The sequence below is a fragment of the Eptatretus burgeri genome, chromosome 11, assembly GCF_056783735.1.
Source record: "Eptatretus burgeri isolate ZD-2024b chromosome 11, Ebu_testis_v1, whole genome shotgun sequence".
In the NCBI taxonomy this organism is placed as follows: Eukaryota; Metazoa; Chordata; class Myxini; order Myxiniformes; family Myxinidae; genus Eptatretus; species Eptatretus burgeri.
The window spans coordinates 96,591,720-96,605,537 of NC_140971.1; the positions used below are offsets into that span (position 1 = coordinate 96,591,720).

The following is a 13,818-nucleotide window of genomic DNA, read 5'->3' on the forward strand; positions in this document are numbered from 1 at the left end:
ATTTTGCCAACCTCAAAAGGATGACATGCTGAGTCAATCCACCCGGTGCTAATTCAATGGCAGACAGGGGCTTAAACTCAAGACCTTAAGATCTTAAGTCAACCAACTTAAAGGCCCTGTCACACCTTGACGATTTAGCCAGCGTATGCCGACGTATGAAAAAATTTGTCTAAAATGCTGGCACACGTCGAATATGTATGGGTAAGTTTTGTATACGCTAAGAGCACGCTGGCATACGTCGTAGTACGCTGGCATACGTCATAGTACGCCGAACTGTTAGACAAATTTTCCATGCTTGAAATTTTTCGACGTATGCCAGCGTATGACTCACACGTTCTGCATATGCTGGCCATAAGTTGTAGGCACGTTACGCGATCGTCGACACACATTACTTGTAAGTTACTCATAAGTCGAAACACGTCGAGGTAATGTTTAGCATACCCGAAACTTATTTCTAACCTATGAGTAACGTGTTGTAGGCACGATACGCGATCGTTGACACACGTTACTTGTAAGTTACTCATAAGTCGAAACATGTCAAGGTAATGGTTAGCGTCAGTGTTCCAGACTCGCTGTTTTTTTTTTTGTTTATTGTTTTTTCTTCGGTATGACGGTGATGTTGACACTTCGATTTCTATTGCGGTTATAATATAATAAATAGGCTGCCGCTCAACGATTTAAATCATAACCGCACTAGAAATCGAAGTGTCAACATCACCGTCATACCGAAGAAAGAAAAAAAAGAAACAAAAAAACCAGGGAGTCTGGAACACTGACGCTAACCATTACCTCGACGTGTTTCGACTTATGAGTAACTTACAAGTAACGTGTGTCAACGATCGTGTAACGTGCCTACAACTTATGGCCAGCGTATGCGGAACGTGTGTCATACGCTGGCATACGTCGAAAAATTTTCAACATGCTGAAAATTTGGCGACGTACTCGGCGTACTACGACGTATGCCAGCGTGCTTCAGCATGCTCTTAACGTAAACAAAACTTACCCATAACGTATTCGACATGTGCCAGCGTATTCGGCAAATTTTTCATACGTCGGTATACGCTGGCTAAAACGTCAAGGTGACAGCGGCTTGACACTTCGATGTCTAGTGCGGTTATGATTTGAATCGTCGAGCCGCAGCCTATTAATAGCCTAAGCCACGAGATCGTCGGCGATACGCTGCCGTGCGCTATGCATAAGTTAGACTATCGTTGGGCATAGGTTGTGAACGCTGACAACACGCTCAGCATTCGTTGATATAAGTTATCTATATGTTATCAAAACGTTCTGTGTACATTACTAATGCGTTATGCATACGTCCAACTCGTTATGAATACGTCCAAAACTTGAAAAAAACATCAATAGTTCATGATATGCCAGCGTTTTACATACATTTTGATACCTTGCCATACACTGGCTAAAACGTCAAAGTGTGACAGGGCCTTAACCGTTAAGCCAACACCAGGCTTTCCCATGAAGAAATTATTTTGCATTTAAGGTGGCTGTATGGTGAGGTGTCTGTGTTAGTTAAATACCAATTTGGGAATCTTTACGAGTGTGTTATCAAATACAGCACTGTGCGAAAGTTTGGGTTATTTTCACTTTTGGGGTGCTATGCTATGATTGGTGCTGTCCATCCCATTCAACATATGTGGGAAGTTATAAGTGTGCAATGTTGGTCGATGATTACTCAAATTTATGGGAAATTCAATTAACTATCACAGTTACCTTTAAGTTTATAAAATAAATTAGGAAATTGAACAAGTTTTATTTTTGCTTCATACATATTATCATGTCCTTGTAATATCCACTTACCACAAATAAAATATTGTCGCGGACCCGGGGTTTGAGGCTCGCCATGAAGGGAAGCACTCAGGTCCTTCCTGAACTCCTGGTCTCGAAGCCGCCAGGCACAGATAACTCCACGCATGAGTGGGTTGCCGAGCAACCACGAACACCAATTGGTCCTGCCAATCCTGGCAGGGTTATACTACTTCACGTGTTACCGTTTCCGGTGGATTGACCACACCAAGCGACTTTTGTGTCCTCGCTGTGTACTTGTATTAACTTACCAGATCAGGTACAGCTGAGCGAAACTGCCAAGTGCGCACTGGCTAATAAGAGCAACTAGTGGGGCAGAACTTCCCGGCTAACCTGCATGCAGACTACGCTGAACCAATGGAGGAAAAGGCAGAAAAAAGTGCATTTGTAATACAAGCAATTTATTTATAATTAAGGCGAGGAAAGGGATTGAAGCACAATAAAAGGTTTTAATGCAAAGCAATAAATGCAGCAGGGGAAAGCAAGGATTTGTGAGGTGCTGTAAAAGAAAAACAGTTAGACATAAAAGAGGACACAGTACAGAGCTAACCCGACGTAACACTTCTACAATCTTATCTTATACGAGGACAGACGCCATCAGATTCATTCCCGAGGAAATTAGAGTAGCAAGAAAGACAGAGACAGTTTGATGTGATTGCGACCTCCATGATACCTGGCATGGCCGTTGGACCCAAACTTCCCAGTTGCTTCGGAGGGGGATGAGGCAAGAGAACTTGGTCCAAGTTGTGTGAATGAGGAGGTGCAAACGAGGTGCAGGTGGGGTGCAGAGAATGGAAAAACTGAGAAGAGGTGCATGTCTCTAGGGTTGCTCTTTTAGCTCTGCTGCATCTACAGCAGACAATATAGAAGATAAAAGACAGAACATGTAAGAGGATAGCTTAACAATGACGTGTGAGAAGGTCTGTAAATGTAAATGCTGACAGTCGGATATCTATGATCGGTCTGGCGTTCCGTTCACTCGCCCTCCCAGCGCTCTGCTCTGCCTACTCTGTTCCTTCCGCCTTCCTCCTCGTGCCGCTGATAAAGCCAAAACTCTGTTCTTCTTGCTCAGCACCTCGCACTCAGACCTCAGCAACTCCCCAGCACACAGCTACAACTCAGCAACGACGACACTACTATGCTCTCAGCAATTCCTCTCCCAACTCTAAGACTCTTCAGCCCGGATGTTTCATAGACGTCTGGCGAGGGAGGAGCTCAAAGTCAGATCAGGACGGTTGGTCGGCGTTTTCCAGCACCATCATTGGTGCACAGACGCTTTCTCAAGAAGTAGCCCCACCCCACAAGGCCCTGAAGCTGAGCATGGCCTCCTTCACCCCTGAACTCGGCCATGCGACAGAGCTCCAAGATTAACATGGGGCACAGGTTTCTCGGAGCGCTTTCCAGCCACAAAGTGCACTGACACCAAATGGGGGTTGTGATTGAGCAAAGCGCTCGGGCTATCCAGGTGACATTGAATGGATTCCACCACATACTTGCGCTTCGAGCTATATGCTAAAACATTTCAAACACAAGCATCTGTTCGGATAGGTAGCATCCATGGTTCCCCAATATCTTCAAAGGACAGTGGGTGACGGGCGTCTGGGGTGCTGACTGAGGTTGTGGCATTGCGGTGAGGTGGTTGAAGCATTGTGGTGGGGTGATTGAAACATTTGTAACGATTGAGGTGAGGTAGGCAAATGTAGGTTATTGTGGGGATTTTTAGGAAGGCGTTGTGGTGGTCATATGAAGGGTGTAGTGTTGTGGTTCGAGCGCGGAGATGGTTGAAACAAAGTGTCCATTGGGGAATGGCGCGCAGTTTGAACAGGGTTTTGGTGGCATTTACTAATGAAGCTGTCCGTTAACATGCGTGGATGCTTGTGTGAAGGAAAGGTCATGTGTGGAAAGTAGAGAAAATAAAATAAAGGAATAGAGAATGGAATTAAAGACCTATCTGAAAGCCCTTACAACACATTTTGTCTCATATACCCACTAGATATGAGGGAAGGGCTAACCAAAATGGATACTAATGAAATAACTGTCTCGGGACCACTATATATTGTATGCATTTGCCTTGGAGAGCGACGGTTTCACAGAACCACAACAATATGCAGGAAACACTGTGGATTTTGTGCAGTAAATAAAAATTTATTATCGAAGTAATCAACACCAGTTATATTAAAGTGAATTACCATAAACCACAATGAAAGTTGCAAATTAGTGAAAATGCGAAAATCCTTTTCATCAGCTTGTTCCCTTGCTTGAAAGTCTATGAGGGGGTTTAGAATGGTGCCAAGAAAGCAACTTTCAACAGAACAGTGTGTGAAGATCCAAACTCTGCGAGAAGAACGGCACACGATGTAGAAAATAGCAGAAAAGTTAAAGATCTCCAACAATGGTGTGAGGTACACTTTTCAACACCTGAAAAAAACTGGTTCGATACAAGACAAGACTCGATACAAGGGTCTATCCACCCCAAACCCACCTCCTTCAAATTCCCTGCTTTCCTTCCTGAAAGTCCCTGTAATGTCCATCTTGTATACCCAATGTTCCCCGCCCCATCCCTCTCCCTTCCACAGATCTCCTCGTGTCTCTGTTCCCGACTGTTTTTTCCTTCGCACTCCCGCCACTCTTGTTTCATGCCCCCCCCCCTTGCTGTGTGTTGTGTGTTAGCTCTCATACGAGCCTCGACAAGGTATACAAAAAAACACAAGAAAAGGAAGACCCAGAAGAACCTCCACAAGGCAAAACAAGTACTTGAATCTACTCAGCTCAAGGTGGGTTTTCACGGGACACGCGAACCGTTCGCGAAGGATGCAAATGTCGAAAAAACGGCAAAGTCCAACATTCGTATTTTAGGCTCCAAAAGTTCGCTAAACATGCGCGGGGGTTCGGAAGCGTCGTCAATTGTTCGCAGGAGTCGTTTTTTGTTCGGCGGGAATGTCAAACTTTTTTTTTTTCACTTTTTTAAACTCGGATTTTCAAACTTTTTTGAAATTCCCATCACCCTCCTGAATCACGTGGTGTAATTTGACATTGGTAGCTTCTTCCATTCTCGAGTTATCGTGCCTACAAACAAACAGAAACGGAAGTTATCAATATACTTACGAAATCTTTTGCATTTCGTAAGTAACAAACAGAAACGGAAGTCATCAATACACTTACGAAATCTTTAGATTTCGTAAGTAATAAACACAATCGTACACCGAGGGGAACAAAGGGTAGGCCTCAAGCCTGAAGGGTAGACCTCAAGCACCCAGGAAGACAACATCGACAAAATCTCACAAAATAGCACGATTTTTGAAACAAAACCGAACGAGGAACACACAGTAACATGTAGGTGAGAAAATAAACCGTTAAAACGGGACAGATAACGACCGGAAACTTAACTTTGAGATTGTCAGCAGAGAGCCTTGAAGGAGACCTGCCGATGCTCCAAACCCAGAACCGGAAGCCGTTTTTTTTTTTGAGGGTTTAATGGCGCTGTCAAAGCCAAGGAGGCTCTATCCACGCCACGCACCAGAATCTGATCAAACTCGCCGACAGCCATAGCCCTACAGCCACCCTGTAAGGATTCCAGCGCCTTTAATGCCGAAAATGAGTCCGAGAGGATAACTGCACTAAGAGGAGTGAACTCGATTATCCATTCCATAGCTTGAACGATTGCAAATAGTTCCGTCGAAGAAACCGAAAAGCCCTGACCACACGGACATCCGGGATACATGATGAGGCCGAGGGAGAGAGAGGGAGGAGTTTTGAGAGGGGCATCATCAAGAGATTGAGAGGGACATCATCGAGAGATTGAGAGGGGCATCCTCAAGAGATGAGAGGAGAGGAGCATCGTCGAGAGAGGGGCATCGTCGAGAGAGGGGCATCGTCGAGAGAGGGGCATCGTCGAGAGAGGGGCATCGTCGAGAGAGGGGCATCGTCGAGAGAGGGGCATCGTCGAGAGAGGAGCATCGTCGAGAGAGGGGCATCATCGAGAGAGGGGCATCATCGAGAGAAGGGTACCATCGAGAGAGGGGCACCATCGAGATAGGGGCACCATCGAGAGAGGGGAATCATCGAGAGAGGGGCATCATCGAGAGAGGGGCATCTTCGAGAGAGGGGCATCATCGAAAGAGGGCATCTTGGCGTTACCTGAACAGCAATGGGGGGGGGGGGGGACACACACCAATGACTAAAATACCACGATCGCTGAGGGAAGCTGTTAATTTGTATTTACAAACATATATGATGATAATTTCATAAATTTATTGTAAAGTATGAATGTCATTTGAATAACTAAAATTTTTGCACAGTACTGTTTAAAATCTCTCTCCCCATCCCTCACTTTTAATGCCTCTCCTCCAACCCCACACATCTCCCTATAGTTTCGCCATTTAAAGATGTGAATTGCTGATGCAACATCTACTTACAGTAACCTTGAGCTCTCAATGCGGACAGTATAAAGAAGAGTATTTGAATTAAAATGACTAAATAATATTACAATGTTATAGTCTGGTATTGGCTTTGTGGTTAGGGTGGCGGCTTGGGATCCTAGGGTCCTGAGTAAAAAGCCCCGTTGGCCGCTGAATTAATACACCAGGGGGTTGACTCAGCCTGTCATCCTTCCGAGGTCGACGAAATGAGTAACAGTGTGTCCTGGTAGAGGGGCACTGCATCAGCGACACAGTCATGCTTCCAAGAAATAATAGCTACCCCGGCAGCTAAGCTGCCACACACCAGAAGAAGATTACAATGTTCACTCGTAAAAACACACAATTATTTAATAGTACACAGTCAGTCCTCACTTAACGCTGTAGTTATGTTCTTGAAAAGTGCGACTTGAACCGAAACGACTTTAAGCGAATCCAATTTCCCCTTAGGAATTAATGCAAATAGGGGAGGGGGGTTAGGTTCCAGGGAAAAAATAAACAATTGAATATCATCATCTCAAGTTGCTTCAGATCTTCAATTGTTAGCTCTGCTCGGTGTAATTGCAGAGGTAGTGTGACGTCGACTTCTTCCACCTCATCAAAACCCACTTTATTGGCCAAGCCGAGGATAACTTTCTTCATAGTGGGGACAACATCTTTAAATCTTTTCAAGTCATTGACACATTCAGGCCACAACTTCCTCCACACACCATTCATGCACACCTGAGTAACTTCAGCCCAGGACCCACCGATGTTATCAATGCACAGCTCGGTAGATATAAGGCCGATGCTGTATGTACTCTCGGTGTGCATATACACCAGTATTTATGGTATGGTTTATACACCGATATTCATGGTATGGTTTATACTGTAGCTTTATTAAAACGTGGAAAACCATTAGTTTGGCACTAAATTAGAGCTAAAACGACTTTAAACAAGTATGTTCTCTCATAGATCAGCGATTTAAAAACGAAACGATGTTAACCAGGACGATGTTAAGTGAGGTCTTACGAATAAGGATGGGGGAATGAAACGGAGCTGGATGGGATTAATGGTATGTTGCATGCTGGGATGCATGGAGGGGAGTGAAAGGGGAGATTTGTGAAATGTCTGTGCACTGTCTGTCTGACACTTTATCGCTTTTCAATGGCTTTTTATAATTACACATCATGATGTACTATTGTGTGTATGTGTGTGTATATATATATATATATATATATATATATATATATATATATATATATATATATATATATATATATATATATATATATATATATATATATATATATATATATATATATATATATATTGTGGACATTTTAAATTTACAACATTTTAATTGCACAAGTTCCCACATCCATAATTTCCTCAAAACAGTCCCAGGGAGAATCAGCAGTGATGGAAAACATGTTGTTGATTACATCAGCTATAACTAACAAGGTAATCAATCATGTAATCCAACACAATATCCTGTTATGTATTCTGTTCCAGTAATCCGTTTATGTAATAAATTCCAGATATCCAAGTGCTTAACAGAACGGATAACTTTTGTGATTACTTTACCCTTTCATTTGATTTAAGTACAACATACAGAATTAAAATTAAAATCCAGATTGCACCTTATACTGGAGTTTATTTCCGAGTGAGGTTGATTGAGTACAAAGGAAAGTTGCACATCATCTTCTGGATGTTAAAGGCCTGCATACGTGAAGAAACTTTTTTTTACTCAAGGAAGGATATCCTTTGATGTGCGCAATTGTTGGACGTTACAGATAAGCTGCAAAATATAGAACCCTACTCTATTTCCTGGAACTTTCCTTGCAACTATGCTGACCTGTCTCTAGCCTCAGCTAATCAGCTACGTGTGTGATATGACGTGAGTGATGAAATAATGTGACACACAGCTAAAAAATTTCCAAATGTATGCACGGAAGCTGCATAAGTTAAAAAAAAAAAAACTTGCCCAAATGTTCCGTCGTGTATATTAGGCTTTTAAGAACAGCATTGGAAGTGTTGAGAAGGTGATTATTTTTCAAGACAATGCTATCATTGTCTTTCCATAAGGAGGTGTATGATTTTATAAACAGCAAAATATGTCTCCTCACAAATAGAAAGAACCAAGCAGGAATGTGACTCTCGCCAAACACTCTTCCAAACAAGCAGGCACCCAAGAGGTTGAAGTCCAGCTGTCCAGGAATAGCTTCCTTCATGCTATTTAGTCCCTGGTTGGTAATCCCCACAGCTGCAGGATAGATGCTTGGTCAACGCACCTACAATGAAGACCTCACAAGCTATCACTTGACCCCGAGGAATCCCTGCCAAAAGGAGCCAGTGAGACATGGCCAACCTGGCCATGTCTCAAACGCCTCAGGACTTGGATTCAGGACTCAGGACCTCACTGCAGAGTCATTGTGCAGAAGTGGGGATATAATTAAAATGGCCCTATCGATTGTTACTGTGGAGAGTCTCCTCAAACAATGGCACATCTCCTAAATTGCCCTCTCTTACCAGAGCCTTGCAGACCAGACAATTTGAAGATTTTCAACTCCTGTGCCAGAGCCTGAGTTTTACAGAAGCTGAGAAAAGTGTAGCAGCACACAATCATAAGAAGAAGAAGCCAACATGGAGGATCATATAGATTCGTTTTTCTCTTGGAGAAGGCATTTGGTGTCAAGGACATTGCAGAGCACGTTGCCCTTCTTTCCTCCTTTGCTGATGACTCCAACCACTGCCATCTCCACCATCTGTAATCCCTCAGATCGGCAAGCAGTGCCTCTTCACTCTCTGCAGATATGGATAAAATCACAAGCTGGTCAAACACTTGGAACATGTCTTTCAACCTTGACAAATCTCACACTCTCATTATGTCTCTCCGAAAGGACCGTCTGGAACCCCCCCCCCCCCATCTATCTCAACAATCCTTCTGAAGAAGTGCTTCAAGCTTCTGGGTCTCATTATCTGCCATGATCTTTACTGGGAAAGCCACATTTCCAACCAAGCCTCCAAAGCCAGTCGCCGACTGGGCATCCTCGGTCATGCAAAGTCCTTCCTCGGTCCACCTGAGCTCCGAACCACGTACAAAGCTTTCATCCGCATCCTGATGGAGTACTGCTCTCCCCTCTGGGCTGGTGCTCCTGCCTCTAACCTTTCTCGGTTTCATACTATGGAAACCAAGGCATGTAGGATCATTGATATCTCCCGCGATAAGGCTGAGTCTTTGGGTATGTCACTCTCTCACTGCAGGCAGGTCGGTGGTCTTTCTGTCTTCTGCAATCTCCTCGTGAGCCTGGTGTTGGCTCAGTGGTTAGGGTGGTGGCTTGGGGTCCTAGGTTCCTGAGTTCAAGCCCCGTCGGCCGCTGAATTAATACACCAGGGGGTTGACTCAGCCTGTCATCCTTCCGAGGTCGGCGAAATGAGTACCAGTTCCAGTGTGTGTACTGGTCGAGGGGCACTGCATCAGCGACACAGTCACGCTTCAAGAAATGATAGCTACCCCGGCAGCGAAGCTGCCATATGACCACACCATCTCCTCTCCAGCCTCGCTCCCCTGCTCTGTCTGAGATATGTCCCCCGCCACCACATTTCTGCAGGCGCTCAAGGTCCGCCAGCAACCTCCTTCTGGTAAAACTACCAAAATCACGAATCACTGCTCATCTTCACTCTTTCATTTCTCTCTTTTGCCTGTCCTTGGAACAAACTCCCACACTCTCTTTAATCCCACTCTTCCCTCCAGGTCTTCAAAACAGCTGTTCACCACCATCTCTTATCTTCCCCCATCCAAAGCCACAATCTTTTCTACCCTTGTTAATTCACCCCAAACCTACCTCCTTCAAATTCCCTGCTTTCCTTTCTGAAAGTCCCTGTTGTGTAAGGACCTGAAAGTCCCTGTCGTGTAAGGACTTGAAAGTCCCTGTCGTGTCCATCTTCTTTACCCTGTGTGCCCCACCCCATCCTCCATCATCCACAGATCTCATGTCTCTGTTCCACAATGTTTTTAACTTCCCTCTCCCACCCCTCTTGACTCCTGTTCCCCTTCTTGTACGTTCTGTGTGTTAGCTCTCATATGAGCCTCGACAGTGTATACAAACAAAGAAACCAAAAAAAAGGAGTTCCATAATTGTTCAGACATATTCATGAGAGTGTTCATTGTGTTTTTCTAATTCCTATTTGTTAAAATAAAATAAAGAACAGTACATTGTTGAGAAGTGTTGCAGAGGGAGCATTAGGTAGGAGGAAAGGGAGAGAGAGAGGAGGAAAGAAGGGGGAGAAGAGCATCAGAGAGAAGGAGATCACAGCATGAGAGGGAGAGGTAGATATAGAGATGTTGAGAATTCCTTCTACTTCTCATACATTCACACAATGACAAACAGACTTCCACTCTCACACATCATTTTACAAAGAACGAGAATAATCGTGTCTCACCAAGTCTGAGCCATCAGTTGAGGATACAGGCGTCATTCATTCGGGTCCGAGAGGAGAGAGGGAGAGGGAGACAGACAGAAAGAGAGAGGGAGACAGAGAAAATTTCCACAGTGCATAACCATGGTCTACCGACCACCAACCACAGGATGATTATAGTGATCATATGGATTTTCACACATTCAAATAAACACCAGTCCTGAAGAGTTCTGTTTCTGTCTTTATGAATTTATCAGCAGAATAAAATGTCCAAGATGAAACTTGAAGAAAACATTCCATACCTGTGATCTGAAGCCAAGTGAAGACGATGAATGAATAGGTGGTAAAAACTCAAAATTATTTTGGCAGAATTATACATCTTGAGGCAAAGCAAAAGAGAAAGTGAGAGTAAACACAAAATACATCAAGAGGTTAAGGTATGAGATTAAGGGCTCGTGTTGTAAGATATGCTCATAAAGAGATGTTGAAATTCACATCAGGAAAGGACTGAAGCCAAGTCATAACTTAATCTCTCGAGATACACCAGGAAAGCTTCACAGCAGATTCCTGCTGAATATGACCATGCAAGGAATAGCCAAGGAATGTGCTGTATTTGTCTCGATTAAGCGATTAGCAAGGGAGTATCAGTATATAAGGGTGTGGGGGTAACAGGAGGCAAAATATTACTTATTGAGGGTGGGAGGGCAGCAGACTCACCTTTGATCTGTTTAGTTTTGGTTGGATTACCAACTCGACTGCAAACTGCCAACCTGTGAATTCACAAACGTAGTGTTTCTCCAATGATTGCGCCATCCCACAGACGGCCATTAAGCTGGGCATCCCATCTGGTTGCATTTCTTGGTGTAAGTCAAAGATCCAAAGGTGTCTTTTGCGAGAATAGGTCGCTGTGTGCCGGCACCTTGGCCCATTTCCCATTTCCTTCCCTAATCTGTGACCTGAGTCTTTGGTGGAATCACTGGATAAATTTTCATGTATTAAAGCCAAGAACCATCTCATGGGATTTCAAAGGGTGCAGTTGGTTTATTCAGTGGTTAGGGTTAAATACATACAACCAAACAACAACGTCACATTCCACCTTATGGTGGAATGTGACGTTGTTGTTTGGTTGTATGTATTTAAGTATTTGCAATTGTAATTTTGTGTGGGGTCTTGCTGTGTGTGTGCGTGAGTGTATGTGTATGTGTATGTGTATGTGTATGTGTATGTGTATGTGTGTATGTGTATGTGTATGTGTGTGTGTGTGTGTGTGTGTGTGTGTGTGTGTGTGTGTGTGTGTGTGTGTGTGTGTGTGTGTGTGTGTGTGTGTGTGTGTGTTAGAAATGGCTGAGGCTCACTCATGTGATAAGCCTCAGCACCCGGATCCTTTGTCCCAGGAAACGGCGGAACGGTTTTTATCTTCTACTGCACTGTGTTCAATTATTCTGCTCTTTACCGTTCCCCAAGGTCGCCCAAACAAGCTGATATTGACAGCACACATGCAGGTGGTAGATGATTCGAACACGTTTTATTACCTTTTAAAGGTTTTATTTACAACTAGATGACCTGCGAACCGGTTGGGTTCCTGTTGTGACAGCGACTGATAAAAAACATCATTTCAAAATAAATAAATAAATAAAAAGATAGCTCCAGTGAACTGTACCGCTGAGGTTGTTTGCATTGATCAAATACTCCCAAAGAGTACTTGACTGAATCGAGAATTGATTTTTAAATAATTTTTTTGTTGCCCGATTTGAACAAAACTTGATATTGCACACCGCAGGAGAATGGTGAGTAAGGTGGTACTAAAATTTTTGCGCTATCATGTTTTTTATTGCGCTATTTGCGCTATAAAATAATTTTGGCCTGTATTTCGGGAACATACATACATACATACATACATACATACATACAAGATCAGAGTTTTAGTAATATATAGAAGATGAATTATGGCATAAGAGGAGGACAAGAAGAGCAGTTTGCAACAAACCATGAGGATCAAAAGACCCAAACAGAGAAATAGGGACACTTCTATACAGGGAAATAAGTACGAAATAAACAACGAAAAAAAGACATAAAATGTCACAGCCCCTGTTCTTTGCGTAAATTTGTTGCACGGAGTTAAAGTGCTAGCCCATATTTATAACTAAGATGGCCGCCAGTCTACCAGTCGGCCATCTTTGATCAGATTGCAAAATAAAGTTAGGTGCCATCTAGGTGAATTTGGTGTATGCCATCCTGTACTGTACTTGTGCCACGTTTGAACACAATCGGACCATGAATGTCCAAGAAATGGTTGGGGGACACGTATAAGTAACAAAATGGCCCCCAGTCGTCCATCCTGGATATGACCTCGAAAAAAAAACTGATGTGCATATGTAAACTATCATTCGTTATCTGTGTGCCAAATTTGAACAAGATCGGTAAATGAATGAAATGGTTGAGGACGTGTTCGATACTGGGGGGTTTTTTTACAACTAAAATTGTCGCCAGTCTACCAGTCGGCCATCTTTGATCAGATTGCAAAATAAAGTGAGTTGCATGTGTATGCCATCATGTATTGTGCTTGTGCCAAGTTTGAACAAAATCGGACGATGCATGTCTGAGAAATGGTTGGGGATACATTTGAGTAAAAATGGCCGCCAGTTGGCCATCATGGATCGCATTGCAAAACAAAATGATGTGTTTTTGTTTCACATCATGTGTTTTCTGTCTGCTAAGTAGTAATAAAATCGGTCCATACATGTCTGAGATATGGTTGTGGACGCATGCACGCAGGGGCATGAAAATCGACACCAAATCAATAAGCCCCCGTTTCGGACTAAGTCCAACGGGGGGGGGGGGGCTAATAAAACTTCATGCACACTAGTCAGTAGGCATCACAGATCACACTCGTACAAACATTCACATTGCAGATGAGGACTTTCCTTTGAGTATGTAGGGTGTAGATGCAGAACTCCTTGCAGCCCGTTTTGGAAGCCAATGCCGAAGTAAGCCAGCCATGAGGAGCGCTAGCGATGATCAGCACCTCGGGACGTGAACCCTGAACCAGCCCTCATTACCCACCTTCTTTCCTCCCGCACACCGGCAGCTCTCGTGTGTCCTTTCACTCCTCACCAGGCCATTCTTCTTCCTCTCCCCTCCCCTCCTGTCCTCGGCAGAGTCTTCTTCTGAGCCGTCCCAC

At 43.8% G+C, this 13,818-nt stretch overlaps 1 protein-coding gene across 1 annotated transcript in view; it reads right to left on the reverse strand.

The window, feature by feature from the left end:
- TSKU (tsukushi, small leucine rich proteoglycan) overlaps positions 1 to 10,896 on the reverse strand; it is a 44,723-nt gene extending 33,827 nt beyond the window's left edge. The window contains exon 1 of the mRNA XM_085847530.1: positions 10,662 to 10,896. The gene's annotated coding sequence lies outside the window, so the exon portion shown is untranslated. The remainder of the gene's footprint in view (positions 1 to 10,661) is intronic.
- Positions 10,897 to 13,818: the final 2,922 nt, after the last annotated feature.